The following is a 17,596-nucleotide window of genomic DNA, read 5'->3' as shown; positions in this document are numbered from 1 at the left end:
CCCGTTAGAGGGGATTTCGTCTCGAAATTCTTTCGAAAGATAGGTTCATGAATGAGAGAATAGGTAAGGGTACTTCTGCTTCATCTGGTCTTCGCGTTCCCATGTGAATTCCGGTTCGTGCTTGGTTGTGACATCCCCAAAATCTCGGCCAGAAAAGACCGATTTTCATTTATGCTTTTAATTAATTTCAGAGTAAATCCTTTTGATTTGAAAGAGTTGCGGAATTTGTTCCCAAAAACAAAACATGATAAAATAATATTTATCAAAGCATTTCATCAAGAGATGCATTTCATTATATACTCAAAACTCGGGATGTCATGTTCCGATACAGACCCTAAAGCATAAACGATAAACATTACAAGTCATTCAACAAATATATACATATACAGACTTCTAAACAAAACAACAAGATGGTCCATCCATCTTACGCCCTTGTGCCACTTCCTGTAATACAAATAAAACTGAGTGGGTCAGGCTTGGGAGCCTGGTGAGCATATAGGGTTTTCAACCCACAATAAATAAGTTATATTTAATTTCACCAACCAATCACTATCCCGATTACCCATTCTCGTTATCCTCACTTTACGTCCCTAAAACAACTATCTCAAGGGACCTAATCTAGGATTTTCATCGGGACGGACATCACTGCGAAGGGGTTTCCTCAACAATAGATATCCTAAAGGCAACCATGAGGGGGATAGAGTACACCGGTGAACACATCGTTCACAACACCTACAGGTTATGAACCTGCTAGCGTTCCACTGGACTGTCTAGAAAGAGTCCGTGGTCGTTATCCATACTCCGCTGAATAACTAGATCAACAACAACAACAACAACATCGAGGCCTCTCATCTGTTTATTACACACCAACTATCTACCCATGTTCTACCCAACATATTAGTAGATAAAAATATATATTTTCATATGTAGTTTAAAGAAAACCTGTATAGCATGCTTTAATCAACACATATATCACATAACAGACGAGGCACACACACACATAACACATATCTCATAAAGAAATAAGCAGATCTATAAGATAGAAGAGAGTGAATACTCATTCACACATAACACAACCAAATATATACACATAGCACGTATTTTTATATAAAATACTTCGTATTATTGTATTAGAAGAAATAACTACACACTCACTTGATCAGAAGACGATCCGACAACACTACAGCTTATAGAAGTAGTATTCCTCAGCAGATTTGGAAGATCTCCTCGAAAATCGAACTTCTCGCGGGCAGAGCTTCGACTCGGGAACCGCGCTTCTCGGGATCTTTGGGATCTCGGGACTTGCCTCGGGGCTAGAGTATGATACCGGGACTTCGGGGTAGCTTCGGCACGAAAAACGATGCAAAAGACTAGAGAGAAGAGAAGAAAATGAACAAGAAATGAGGCTGCCTTCGGATCCTTTATATAGAGGCTGGAACCTCGGAGTACGCGGGGCGTACAGGCGTACGCAGCGCGTACGCGTCCGAAATCGTCATTGCATGCGTCATCCGAAGTGTCGACACTATCGGAGTTACGCGATAGCGTAACCTCGTACGCGGGGCGTACTCCGGATTACACCGGTGACTCGGCTTCGGATAATGCCTCCGATTTTGAATTAAATAAAAATATAAAATGATTAATAAACTTCGGAAATTCATAACTTCTTCATACGAACTCCGTTTTTGACGTTCTTTATATCCACGGAAAGGTGAGACCACGCTCTACGACTTTCGTTTAGACTCTGTCGGCTAATTTTGACTTTATTTTTATTAATTATTTTTAATAGGCCGCGACAGAAACTTTTGTTATAAATTCATAACTTCTTCGTTTGACGTCCGTTCTCGCCTAACTTTTTATCGCTTCGATACCAACAATGAGATCTTCGATTCTCATTTAGATTGCTTCGGCTAACAACCGCTCGATCTCAATTCGAGTATTTAAGGCTGTATACCGCTAAGCCGGAACTTCGATAAATCATAACTTCCTCATACGAAGTCAGATTTGGGCGTTCTATATATATTCGGAAACCTCGTTTCGACTACTACAACATTAACCAAAGATATTAAGTTTATTTTACACTTAATTTTTTACAATTATTTTTATTCTTAATTAATCAGACCACATAATTAAGCAATTAAGCACAAAACACATAATACTCAAATAATACATTCTTATTATTTCAAAACGGGTTACAAAGGTTAACCTAGACTATTATATTGCTAAATATGGCAAGCCCGGAAACACAGGCGTTACAATTCTCTCCACCTTAGAATGATTCCGTCCCCGGAATCACACATCAACAAACAAATGCGGATAGCGACCCATCATGTCACTCTCCGTCTCCCAGGTGAGATTCGGCCCATTCGTGTGTTTCCATCGGACAAGCACTAACCCAACCATCTTGCGTCGCAATTTCTTAGTCTTTTGGTCAACAATTGCCTTTGGTTCTTCAACCAACCTTTTGTTCTCATCAATTCTCAATTCAGAAATTGGAATTATGTCGGGAACTTCCCCCGTGAACTTCCTCAAATAACACACATGAAAAGTGTTATGAATTCCATTCAGTTCTTCTGGTAATTCGAGCTTGTAAGCTTGGTTCCCAATCCTCTGAAGAACTTTAAACGGTCCAATAAACCTTGGACTCAACTTTCCCCTTTTACCAAATCTTATAAGTCCCTTCCACGGCGAGACTTTAAGCAAAACCGAATCCCCAACCTCAAAAGTTATCGGGCTCCGCTTCTTGTCAGCATAGCTCTTTTGACGATCTTGAGCCGCTAACATTCTTTCCCTAATTATTTTCAACTTTTCAGCAGTTTGATGAACCAACTCCGGTCCCATAAACTGCTTTTCCCCAGCCTCAAGCCAACAAGACGGCGTACGACACTTCTGTCCATACAAAGCTTGGTAAGGTGCCATCTTAATGCTCGAGTGGAAACTATTATTATAGGAAAATTCTACCAACGGTAAATGTTCATCCCAATTACCTAGGAATTCCAGAGTACATGCTCTCAGCATATCTTCAAGTGTTTGTATCGTTCGTTCGCTCTGACCATCAGTCTGCGGATGGTAAGCTGTACTTAAACACAACTTGGTACCTAATTCCTCTTGTAGACTTTTCCAAAACCTCAATGTGAAACGGCTATCACGATCCGACACAATCGTCAATGGAACACCGTGAAGCCTCACAATTTCCTTCACGTAAGAATTCGCAAGCTTCTCCATAGACCATTTCTCTCTAGCCGCTATGAAATGCGCACTCTTAGTGAATCGATCAACGACCACCCAAATCATGTCGTGACCATTCTTTGTTTTGGGCAGTTTAGTGACAAAATCCATAGCAATGTCTTCCCACTTGCCCATAGGCACAGGCAAAGGTTCTAAACTCCCGTACGGTTTCTGATGTTGTGTCTTGACTCTCACACAAGTCACACACTCGGCCACATACTTTGCAACATGAAGCTTCATCGTCGGCCACCAGTAGTAGGGTTTCAGGTCCCTATACATTTTAGTGCTACCCGGATGAATCGAGTACATGGTCTTGTGAGCTTCTTCCATCAGAAGATCTCTGACTCCTCCTGTCTTAGGTATCCAAATCCGATCTTGGAACACCTTCAGTCCATGACTGTTTACACCGAACACCAACGTTTTGCCCAAACGTTCCTCCTTTCTGTCATTCTTCTCAGAAGCTTCGCTCTGAGCTTTCTTTATACTTTCCAAAATAGTCGAGACAACTTCAATTCTCAACGCTCTTGGCCTTTTCCTTTCAAGATTGACTTTCCGACTGAGAGCATCAGCAACAACATTTTCTTTACCGGGGTGGTAAAGTATCTCGCAGTCATAGTCTTTAAGTAATTCTAGCCAGCGTCGTTGCCTCATATTCAATTCCTTCTGATTAAAGAGATATTGGAGACTCTTATGATCAGTGAAAAGTTTGCACTTCGTGCCATAGAGGTAATGCCTCCATATTTTCAGAGCGAAAACTACCACCGCCAACTCCAAATCATGAGTCGGGTAATTCTTTTCATGCTCTTTCAGCTGTCGAGATGCATATGCTATCACCTTTTCTCTTTGGGTCAAAACACAACCCAATCCAACACCAGACGCATCGCTATAGACAGTGAAGTCTTCAACTCCATCGGGTAGAGAAAGTATCGGTGCCTCGCATAGCTTCTTCTTTAGCTTCTCAAATGCTTCCTTATGCTTCTCACCCCAAGCATAAGTAGCTCCTTTGTGGGTCAAAGCTGACAATGGACTAGCGATCGAAGAAAAGCCTTGGATAAACCTTCGGTAATATCCGGCTAATCCTAAAAAGCTTCGAACCTCCGTGGGACTTTTCGGTTGTTCCCACTTCGTCACAGCTTCGATCTTCGCTGGATCAACCATTATCCCTTCTTGGTTGACCACGTGACCCAAGAATTGGACTTCACGAATCCAAAAATCACATTTGGAGAACTTTGCATACAGCTTCTCCTTCTTCAATACTTCTAACACTTCTCGCAAGTGTCTGCCATGCTCCTCTTGGCTTTTCGAGTAAATCAAAATGTCGTCTATGAACACTATCACGGATTTATCAAGGAACGGGTTACAAACCCTATTCATCAAATCCATGAACGTTGCTGGAGCATTGGTTAGTCCAAACGACATAACCCAGAACTCGTAGTGTCCATATCTTGTTCTGAATGCAGTCTTCTCGATATCTTGCTCTCTTACTTTCAGCTGATGATATCCTGACCTAAGATCGATCTTCGAGAAATAGCTCGAACCTTGCAATTGATCGAACAGGTCATCAATCCTCGGCAACGGATATCTATTCTTTATTGTTGCCTTGTTCAGCTCTCTGTAATCGATGCACATTCTCATACTTCCATCTTTCTTCTTTACAAATAACACCGGAGCTCCCCAGGGTGATGAACTAGGTCTAATGAAACCGTTGTCCAATAACTCCTGAAGTTGCATCATTAGCTCCTTCATCTCTGTCGGTGCTAATCGATAAGGTGCTTTTGCAATTGGCGTCGTTCCTGGCAACAAGTCAATACGGAATTCCACTTGTCGATCTGGTGGTAATCCAGGAAGATCTTCGGGAAATACTTTCAGATAATCACACACCACTGGAATATTCTGTATCACCTTCTTTTCCTTCTTAGCATCAATCACGAATGCTAAATATGATGTACACCCCTTGGTCAAACATTTTCTGGCTTTCATCAATGAAATGATTCCAGAATTCACTCTGCGTTTATCTCCATACACCATAAACGAATCTTTCCCAGGCGGGTTTACTTTGACTATTTTCTTCTTGCATAAAATTTCGGCGTCGTTGGCGCTAAGCCAATCCATTCCCAATACGATGTCGAAACCATTAAGTTTGATAGGCAATAATTCCTCGTGGAACTTATTCCCATTCAGATCAATTAAGATGTTTTTCATGCGATAGCTAACAGGTACAAACTTGCCACTAGCAACTTCGACTAATAAGGCATTATCTAGTCTAACAACAGGCAAAGCTAGCTTTCTACCAAATTCATGCGATATAAAGGAGTAGTTGGCTCCAGAATCAAATAAAATTTGGGCAGGCAATTCGTTAACGAGAAAGGTACCTGAAGCGACATCAGCTTCATCTTTAGCAGCTTCCAGTGTCATATGGAATGCTCTCACCTTTGGCTTTGGCGGAATGTTGGGTCTAGCTGCCTCCTTCTTCTTCGGGCAGTCCCTCGACATATGACCCTCCTCACCACAACCATAGCAAACTTTCTTTGTGAGGGTACACTCATTGGCATAGTGCCCTGGCTTTCCACACTTGTAGCATGTGTTCGCCACCTCACATCTTCCATGATGCTTCTTCTTACATTTGTCACACCATTTCGCTTCACCTCCACCTCCCCACGAACCAGACTTCGAGAACTTGTTTTTCTTGTTGGACCCTGAAGTTCCATCGAACTTCCTATTTTCTCCAACATCTATCCTTTCCAGACCCTTTTCCTTCTGCTGGGCCTCCACATTCTTAGCTGCACGAACAGCCGTTTTCAGAGTAGTTGCCATCTTGACTGTCGGACCAAAGTCAGCAGGCAGTCCGTTAGCAAACCTCTCAATCTTGGAGAGTTCCATCGGCACTAGGTACGGAAACAACTTCATCTTCTCAGTAAATGCAGTAGCATAGTCATCTATGCTCATCTTCCCTTTCTTCAAGTTTTGGAACTCATTGTTCAGATCAATCAGATCTATCTCTGAACAATACTGCACCCTTAGCTGTTCCAAGAACTCCTCCCATGACATTTTCAGGGCTTCTCCTCGTGGCATAGTATCTGCCAACAACTTCCACCAACTCAAGACCCCAGTCTTCAGTTGTCTAACCGCAAAGACGGTCTTCTGTTTGTTGCTACAGTCGCAACTTTCAAATACCATCTCCATTTCGGAGATCCAATCCATTATCTCAACAGGCTTTGGGCTCCCAGAAAGACTTGGCGGTTTGGCACCCAAGAAATTCTTGTACATACGCCCATCCTTGTTGTTTCTCCTTTCTGGATCGTTCCTTCGTTCCTCTTGAGTCCCAACTTGACTCACCATGCGACTATTGTTCCCTTCCTCCGATTGCTCGGGAATCAATTCAGGTTCCTCAATAGGTATGACAGGTTCATCCCTATTATTATGCAACATTTGTCGCATCTCCTCCCTTTGTTCGGCTAGCATAGCCCGAATCATGGTTTGCACCGCAGCCATTGTTATTGGTTCTGGTGCTGCTGCTACAACAGGTATCTGCTCAATCACTAACGGTTGATTCCTGTTTTCATCCGCGTTTCCAACGCCACTCCTCGTTCTCACCATTTTGATCTACACACCGAATAAGGTGAAATTAGATCTTCATTCACGATAGGTATTCAAATCATCCTTATCACTCTGAAACGTTTACATGCTAGTTCTAATAACGTAGACATACGCTTAGAATCCTACACATATAAGGTTTCCAGATCCGGTCGGCAACAGACCGTAGATCCAAACAAATAATATCATATATGGCAACATATAACATGTAGCACATAAAAGCATTTTAGGCAACTTTCCTAAAAATAAGCTAGTGCTTGTGTCCAAAATCCAACAGACACACATCTCATCATTCCATTTAGCATTCTAAGTTTAAGTCTAGAAATCCTACAAATTTCTAGTTCGCTTAAACTAATGCTCTGATACCAATTGTGACATCCCCAAAATCTCGGCCAGAAAAGACCGATTTTCATTTATGCTTTTAATTAATTTCAGAGTAAATCCTTTTGATTTGAAAGAGTTGCGGAATTTGTTCCCAAAAACAAAACATGATAAAATAATATTTATCAAAGCATTTCATCAAGAGATGCATTTCATTATATACTCAAAACTCGGGATGTCATGTTCCGATACAGACCCTAAAGCATAAACGATAAACATTACAAGTCATTCAACAAATATATACATATACAGACTTCTAAACAAAACAACAAGATGATCCATCCATCTTACGCCCTTGTGCCACTTCCTGTAATACAAATAAAACTGAGTGGGTCAGGCTTGGGAGCCTGGTGAGCATATAGGGTTTTCAACCCACAATAAATAAGTTATATTTAATTTCACCAACCAATCACTATCCCGATTACCCATTCCCGTTATCCTCACTTTACGTCCCTAAAACAACTATCTCAAGGGACCTAATCTAGGATTTTCATCGAGACGGACATCACTGCGAAGGGGTTTCCTCAATAATAGATATCCTAAAGGCAACCATGAGGGGGATAGAGTACACCGGTGAACACATCGTTCACAACACCTACAGGTTATGAACCTGCTAGCGTTCCACTGGACTGTCTAGAAAGAGTCCGTGGTCGTTATCCATACTCCGCTGAATAACTAGATCAACAACAACAACAACAACATCGAGGCCTCTCATCTGTTTATTACACACCAACTATCTACCCATGTTCTACCCAACATATTAGTAGATAAAAATATATATTTTCATATGTAGTTTAAAGAAAACATGTATAGCATGCTTTAATCAACACATATATCACATAACAGACGAGGCACACACACACATAACACATATCTCATAAAGAAATAAGCAGATCTATAAGATAGAAGAGAGTGAATACTCATTCACACATAACACAACCAAATATATACACATAGCACGTATTTTTATATAAAATACTTCGTATTATTGTATTAGAAGAAATAACTACACACTCACTTGATCAGAAGACGATCCGACAGCACTACGGCTTATAGAAGTAGTATTCCTCAGCAGATCTGGAAGATCTCCTCGAAAATCGAACTTCTCGCGGGCAGAGCTTCGACTCGGGAACCGCGCTTCTCGGGATCTTTGGGATCTCGGGACTTGCCTCGGGGCTAGAGTATGATACTGGGACTTCGGGGTAGCTTCGGTACGAAAAACGATGCAAAAGACTAGAGAGAAGAGAAGAAAATGAACAAGAAATGAGGCTGCCTTCGGATCCTTTATATAGAGGCTGGAACCTCGGAGTACGCGGGGCGTCCGAAATCGTCATTGCATGCGTCATCCGAAGTGTCGACACTATCGGAGTTACGCGATAGCGTAACCTCGTACGCGGGGCGTACTCCGGATTACACCGGTGACTCGGCTTCGGATAATGCCTCCGATTTTGAATTAAATAAAAATATAAAATGATTAATAAACTTCGGAAATTCATAACTTCTTCATACGAACTCCGTTTTCGACGTTCTTTATATCCACGGAAAGGTGAGACCACGCTCTACGACTTTCGTTTAGACTCCGTCGGCTAATTTTGAATTTATTTTTATTAATTATTTTTAATAGGCCGCGACAGAAACTTTCGTTATAAATTCATAACTTCTTCGTTTGACGTCCGTTCTCGCCTAACTTTTTATCGCTTCGATACCAACAATGAGATCTTCGATTCTCATTTAGATTGCTTCGGCTAACAACCGCTCGATCTCAATTCGAGTATTTAAGGCTGTATACCGCTAAGCCGGAACTTCGATAAATCATAACTTCCTCATACGAAGTCAGATTTGGGCGTTCTATATATATTCGGAAACCTCGTTTCGACTACTACAACATTAACCAAAGATATTAAGTTTATTTTACACTTAATTTTTTACGCTTATTTTTATTCTTAATTAATCAGACCACATAATTAAGCAATTAAGCACAAAACACATAATACTCAAATAATACATTCTTATTATTTCAAAACGGGTTACAAAGGTTAACCTAGACTATTATATTGCTAAATATGGCAAGCCCGGAAACACAGGCGTTACATTGGTGTTCCATCGAACCTTCACAATTGGAATGCGACTTTGTTTTGTACGCTTTACTTCCTTATCCAATACACCGACTAGTTCTTTGACAAACAGGAGATTCTCGTTTATTTCGACCCCTTTCTAAAGGAATGATAAGAGTTTTGCCTGATAGGCACTTTTTCAGAATCGGTACGCTGAACACAGGGTGTACGTTGCTGAGCTCTATAGGCAGCTGCAGCCTATAAGTCTTTGGACCAATCCGAGCAAGAATCTCGAACAGTCCGATGTATCGTGGGTTTCGTTTTCTTGTTTCCTAAAGCGAATCATTCATTTCCAAGGAGATTCCTTTAATAACACGCGATCCCCGACTTGACATCCTAATGGCTTACGCCGCTTGTCAGCATAACTCTTCTGTCGATCTCGCGATGCTTGAAGTCGAGTTCTGATTTGGATTATCTTCTCTATCGTCTTGCGAATAGTTTTCTGGTCCCGTGTGAGTATTGACGAGTGATCTGCACTTACGACCATACAGAGCTTCGAAGAGAGCAGCCTTGATGCTTGTGCAATAGCTGTTATGATATGAGAATTCAATCAAGGGAAACTGGGTATCCCCTGACTTGTTGAATTCAAACACCTAGACTTGTAGGATGACCTCGAGTGGTTGAATGGTTCGTTCGCTTTGGCTATTGGTTTGAGAGTAGTAAACAACGCTCCTGTCTAAAGTGACTGTCAAAATCTTGAAGTAATTCTGTCATCCCGATCCGAGATAATAGATACTGATATTTCATGGAGTCTCACGATCTCTTTGATATAGATCCATGTAAATCTTTCCGTCTTGTTTGATTTTTGTATTAGCAGGAAATAGGCAGGTTGGGTTATCCTTTCGATGGCCACCCGAATAGCGCCCAACTCAACTCTTATAACAATAAGCTTCATCTTTTGACTTCTAGAGCTTTATCCATCCATGCAGTGCTTCCTCCGCGATATTCTCCGGCTTTGATGCTTTCCAAGGCCGGTCGTAGGTGTTGACAGTGTTTTGTTCTTGCTTCATGAGCAAAAGAGTATGTTATTGATGAAGATAATTAAAAGGCTGACTAGGAATGGTTGGGAAAACTCTGTTACTAGGGTTCATGAATTCCGTGGGAGCATTCATTAGACCGAAGGGTATCACAACGAATTTGAAATGGTCGCGATGAGTTTGAAAAGCAGTTTTTGGAATGTCCTCTTCTCGGGCTCGAAGTTGATGATAACCGGTTCTTAGATCTATTTTAGAGAAGTAACAAGATCCTTGGAGCTGGCCAAATAGGTCGCCATTCTGAGGAAGTGGGTATCGATTTTTTATAGTGAGCTTATTCAATTCCCTAAAATTGTTGCACATTCTGAAGGGTCTGTCTTCTTGACGAACAAGACCGCAGCTCTCCAGGGTGAGAAGCTTGGTCTGATGAATCCTTTGCGCAACAATTCTTCTCAATTGACTGGATAACTTCTGAATTTTCGGCGGGAGTCAACCTATAGGGTGAATTGACAATTGATGTGGTTCCCGATATGAGGTCAATTCTAAATTCGACCCGTCTCTCTGGGATACTCCCGTAAGTTTTTTTTTCGGGAAATACATCCAGAAAATCGCATGCTATTGGAATACCGTGTATGCTTACTTCTTCCTCAATCTTGTCCGCAACATGAGCGAGGAAAACACAGTTCTTCTAGTGCAGGCACTTTTGTTCCTTGATGCATGAGATAGGACGAGGATTTGGTGCCAGGTTTATCACCATAGATTATTAGAGTTTCATGATTGGGGAGGAGAAGGCAAACGACCTTCTTGCGACACATAACATCAACATGGTGGGGGCTTAACCCATCCGTGCCGATTATTACAGCAAAACTCCTAATATTTACTGACATTAAATTTATTTGAAATGAATGGTTGTTTAGTGTTAAGGTATACCCTACATAAATATCTTTAGTTGATTCGGTTTTCCCATTAGTCATCTTCACCGTTGAGGCTTAGTTTAGCCTCTGGGGTTGTTGTTTTAGTAAGTGTTTAAATATGTTACTAACGAAGCATCGCTCAGCTTTACTATTGAATACGAGGTAAGCGAAAGAGTTGTTAAGTGGGAACGTACCAGTAACAACCGTTGGGTCTTGGACTGCTTCGCCTTGACCCAAGGTCAGAACCATTTCTGATCCTTCTGCTCCTTGATTGTTATCCTTAGGGCAATTTCGTCTGAAGTGACCGGTTCCTCCACACCCATAGCAGGTGTGACTGGTCTCATCATTGGTGTTGCTGTTAAGGTTGTTGCGATTGTTGTTGTTTTCATTTGGTTGACGATTCTGACATGGATAAGTTCTACAGTATTTGGTGGTATGATTATTTCGGTTGCATTTCTTACAATGCATCTCCCGGCAGGCTCCGTTATGATGGAAATTGCACTGGTTGCATTTTGGAAGGCTTCCAGCATATGGTCTCGCTAATGTTGGTGTAATAGGGGTCATGGTTGCATGAATAGCAACAACATGTTGTTTCTTTGAGAACCTTTGAGTTGGCTGTCCCTTTCTCTTACTTCCAGGATTTTGCTTCCTACTCTTAAGCTTGGGGTTTAGTATGCCTTGAAAATCTGTCACTTGTTGGTTCCCATGCTCGTTCCTTTGGCTGGAGTTGTCAATTCTATTTCTGCCTCCATTGGTGTTGTTTGCATTGATTTGTGCCATAGCAGTGGCTACTGCCGCTATTACAGCAGCTTGGAATGTAGCAGAGTCCATCTGCAGGAGCGGTGTCTCGTGGGTGCGCTTGTTATTCCTGCGGGATGGCATTTCCTTGTTGCACGTTGATAATCCATATCGTAAGTAATGATCGTCATTCCTAGTTGTACTCTATAAATTTTGCATTTTGTTGTATAATTCTCACTGCTTCCATCTACATCCCTATGATGTATTCGCGGTAGTAAGTAATCGCAGATTTGGCACGATCGTTACGTCTATCCTTAGAGTATATGGGTTGTTTTGGCTTCAAGATCCTTAAGTATCTAGCGGTTTTGAGGGTTTGGTTGTGCATATAATTGAATTTATGTAGTAATTTGAAATAAAGATAGCACATAATTGTTCCATTGGTAAGTACCATCTTAGTACACGAAGGAGAGTCACATCGGATAGTAGGGGGGAAAGAAAAGGCTGATCCTAATTGTGGCGGAAAGTGTCTGGTGGTGGTGCTGATGAAGTGGATGCACCTCGGAGACGAGCTACTTGTTGTTCGGTATCTCGTAGTCGTACTTCCCAAACTAACTGTCTCGCTCGGGAGTCTCCATTCACTTCCTGTGTTTGCCTCTCATCTTTCTCAATAGCAAACCACATTTGTTCTGTTCGATTTGGGGTGTCCTGAGCTTGGTTATCAATACCTCAGGTGCGCCGGATCATGACTGGGAGGGCCCGGTCAGCTGGTCCTCTATGACTAAGATCGAAGAGACCTCAGTTCCTACCGTAGTGTGGTCGTATCCCCTGCTGGTGACTCTATCTCCAAATATTGTGTGCCACGGGGGCATGGGGCCACCGGGGCCCATACGATAAGTCGATACTCTGGCTTTACATGGAGGACTGATGACATCGGATTCTACATCTGAGTCATCATCATCATTGCCCTTGGGCACTTCCTCTTCGAGGTCCACTATTGACTCGGCGGGTCCATCTGCAATTTCTACTTTGTGTTCCTCCTCTGGTTCTTCCTCTAAGTCGAGCCACCCTGCTATTCCCTGACTAGGGAGATAGGGGTTTCCTGGCTAATGATACTCGTCTATAGTACATTGCACGAAGGGGTATAAACACTAGAAACAAATAGCACTCCAAATACTACTATAGTATTTAAATTTTGTTTAGGTTTGATTTTATAAAATTTTAGGATAATTAAATGGTAAGTTTTTTTTGATTCATTGCCCATCACAATTACTCCCAAACACATGTTGGTCGTATTTTGAATGAATGTAGTTGATCAGGCTACATTCACCCCCAATATGACTACATAACTATCCGGGTTTAATAGCGATGTTCAAATCCTCCCAAGACTTTTACTGTTCTTGTTGTGTTATTACTCTAAAATGCACACATAGGTATGTATTTTAATTGTTATGTTCAGAGTTGTTTAGTCCCATTGTATTTATAGTTGCATATCCTATATGATTAGATATGCTAGTTCACTATAAACAATGCTCTGATACCAATCTGTCACACCCCCGAACCAGACGATGGAAACGTCCGGGGTCTTGTGCGTGACTTCATTTTGAAATATCATTACAGTGAATATAATTGAAACATAACATCATCATCATCACACATGTAATATAACAACATTCATTTTTTACATCGAGTATCGTATTTGAATATTACATCCCAAAATAGCAAGAGTATGATGAAATTAAAATATAACACAATATCCATTAGTTTGTTTCGTTCATCCTGCTTCAACGGTGTCCTGAGAATACAAGTTATTTTGAAAAACGGTCAACATAAAAATGTTGGTGAGTTCATAAGCATGTTTGTGAAAATGATTTGTATAACTTTGAAACCACCTGAAAATCCGATATTTTCTGAAAACTATTTAGAATGTTTGTGTCAGATCTTGTATTAATGCATGTATGTCTTTGTTTATTTGACTAAAAGGGTAAAGAGAATGTAAATAGCATGTAAAGAGAATGTTCCCAGACAACCCGATGTTGTCTGTAAAAGAGAAAGCTACCATACCAACCCCCGAGGTTGAGTACCAGTACGAGAATGTTTCTGAGTAATCCAAAAGAAAAGAGAAGGGTCTTCCGTAAACTTCATAACGTTAATTCCTCTATGTGAGCCGTCATAACCATACTAAATAATGACAATTTCACCTGTCTTGGCGTCGTTGGATGCCGGTTTTGACTTTGATCATAAGGTTTTCGTCACCCTAGACTGAGTAAGTCTAACTGTAGCGAACAGCTCAGGTGTGGGTTGTCACCCCCGTATAGATCTATACACAAATCCCCGTTCTCCCTCCTAGAGACTCTGGTTATAACTACAGGCTACGATCGTACACTTAATATGTGCCAACCGACAAAACACACTAGATCCTTAATCGAATTTACACGAAGAAAAGGTATAATCTCATTCCAGACCCAATGAACCATGTAAGTGAACCACTAAGACATTGCTAAACATGTAAATCATTTACAGGCCCAAATTGGAATGAAATTATATAACATGGGCCCGAAATAGCACACAAATAGTATCCAAGGTCCGTCGCACATGTTAATGGGTCAATGAGGCCCAATAAACATATAAATAGTATACAGGACCTATCACACATAAAAATGGGCCACTAAGGCCCAATAACCTAGAAAATGATCAAATTAAATCCGTTTGTTGGTTTATCATTGGTTTTGGCTCAAGTATTCACTAAAATAGCATAAGAAGAAGAACACATATAAAACTCATTCTCAGACCCAATAAACATGTAAGTGGACCACTAAGGCCCACTATATGTGTCTATTATTTCCAGGCTCAAAGGAATATGAATGTCTATCCTAAGCCCAATATACATGTAAAAGGACACTAAGACCTACTAAACATGTATATTATTTCCAGGCCCAATAAGGATATGAATATCGTTTTTAACCCGTTTGCTATAGTTTTGTTTATTTTAGCTTGATTATTTACAAAGTTGATGTAAAAAGCCCACCTTTTTGTAAATATGACGTTCTTGGCCCAATAAGCCAAAATTTACAATTAAGGCCCAATTTTTGTAAGAATAACACTTTAGTCTCCATTTTGTTCAAAACTTGTGTTGATGACTAGTTTGTGGTAAAAATAACATTTTAAACCCATTTTTGTCAAAATATCATTTTTGGCTTGATTTTTGTGGAAATACACATTTTTCTGGTTTTGGGCTTTTCCGACCTAGTTTTTGGAAAATTTGTAGAAAAATCATCGTAAGTCGAAATTTGGATCCGTAATTCTGGAAGTTTGTAAATTTTGTCTACTTTGTTCACAATTTTTCTCATAATTTTTAATGGCTTCTAACAAATGTGAAATTGCTCACCTTCACCGGCTGGTCCGAAATTATTTCACATTTGATAGGCAGTTTTGTAAAATTCGCCAAAAATTGTAAACAAATCGTATGAAAACGTGAGAGTAGTCATTTTAAAGGTATAAATCTGAAATTTATCCATGTAAAACAGTTTTGAAAAATACTTCCATTAAGAGGGTCAAAACAGTTCGATATTGGACCAAAACTTTCCTGTCAATGGCTGTTTTATGAGTTTAATTTATAGATCTTAGAACACAACACTCATTTTTGCTACTTAAAGTGTATAAATCTCAGATCTACTAGTTTAAATGTATTATATGTGATAAAACATACTTTTCTCAAGGTTTTTATGAAGATCCAAGGGACAAACTTCATGTTCTTAGCATATTTTTAGTTTTATGAAGTAAACAACACAAAATCACCAAATGGTTCAAGAAAACAAACATAATCATGCATATACACATAGATCTACACATAAGACTTGTATTATCCCCCAAAAACCAAGTAAAAACCGAAAATATGGGGTATGAACTCACCTTGGGGTTTGTATTTCGGTTTTGATGAAGATAAGAAGAAGGTGGTGTAAGTTATGACTCTAGCTAGCTTCTTGAAGTGATCTTCGAATCTTGATGAGTTCTAGGGAGCATGGTCACGAATTTGAGGTGGTAAGAGGAGTGATTTAAGTTTAAAGATGTAGTAAATCAACTTAGCTTGTGAGATTTTACCAATGATGATGATCTTTGATGAAAAATCTTGGCGAACACCCTAGTTCACGAATTTTTGGAAGGATAAGTGGTGAAATTTTCCTTGGGTTCTTTGGGAGGTATGAGAGGAATGAGGAATGTGTTTTTAAGTTTGAAATGAGAATTGATGGTGGGGGAAAGGTCTTATGGCCGAGAATTTAGAAGAAGAGGGAAGGAAGAGATAAGGTGTTGCATGGATATATGTGAATGCATTGTTACATGGTGTATAAATGACATGGTTATCCTCCAAACAAAAATGAGGTGTCATGCATTAAGATAGTTAACTAATTTCTCCTTTTTTAAAATAGATAATGGGCCGAGAATTGGGCTAAAGAGAGGGGAGGTAGATTAGCTTGGCCCATTTCTAGTCTTGGTTCGAATTTATGAGGCTAACTAATGACTTTTCGGCCCATTGGGCCTTTAGGGAAATTCACGGCCCAAAATGGCATAAAAGAATGCATTTATGGCTTATTAGGGTTAATTGGATTAGTTATCGCCCAATAAGGCCCATTTGAGGTAGAATGAATCATTCTAGGCCCAAATGGCCCAAAATGTTATAGATTGATGAATTGATAATTTATTAGTCCCTTAGGCCCAATAAGAGAATCCTAGTCCATAATGAACTTGAGTCGGGATTTCTAGGGTTTCCAAACCATATTTGAACATATGAGATGTATTTGAATGAGATTAGAGTATAGTATTCACGTAGAGTACAAGTTATTACATTAGGTGAATGATTACCTGAGAGTAGAATTTCCTAGCAAAATGCCTGTTGTGACACAAGGTTTCTAGGGTTGCATGTACATCATAGGAGTGTTAGAATGCTCAAAACCCATCATAATTGTCCTGGTTATTTATCTCATTATACCATGTAGTACAATATATATCCATGTGTGTTAGGATAGAGAGCTAGTAAAGTAAGAACTAATAGTATAATCTCTTTGTGCTTAATTATAGTAGAAAGTATAAATGTGCATGTACTAGTAGAATCTAGAGTGCAATCTCTATGTTCGTAATTGTTGTGATATTAGACTTAGATAGGGGATGGTGGTGGAACGGTTAAGGAGGCTGGGAGCTTATAGGCCCACATGTGGATGAAATGGCATGTAGGACGTAAGTACACATAGACCCATATTAACAAAATGACGTGTAGGTCGTAAGTATACATAGACCCGTGTTAACAAAATGGCATGTAGGCTGTAAGTACACATATTACTAGAATATGTTGATCCATCATTATATGCATGTATATGTATTATGGTATATGGTATTTTGGGGAACTCACTAATCCTCTTGCTTACCCAGTTGAATGAAAATGATTTTCATGTACTTCAATGATTTGTAAGAAGGGAAAGGTTCGACTGTACACAAGCTCATTCGCAACATGTTTCCACACAATGTAATCATAATCTAATATATTTTAATAAATAAAAATGAAAATTTTGGGTTGAAAATCAAGATGTTACACATTGTGTGTAGACCCAACAAACAAGTTCCTCCTCCTAACTCATCCTCTAGACCCATTTGAGTCTTCAAGATC

The sequence above is a fragment of the Lactuca sativa genome, chromosome 9, assembly GCF_002870075.4.
Source record: "Lactuca sativa cultivar Salinas chromosome 9, Lsat_Salinas_v11, whole genome shotgun sequence".
In the NCBI taxonomy this organism is placed as follows: domain Eukaryota; kingdom Viridiplantae; phylum Streptophyta; class Magnoliopsida; order Asterales; family Asteraceae; genus Lactuca; species Lactuca sativa.
This window is presented reverse-complemented; position numbering follows the sequence as displayed.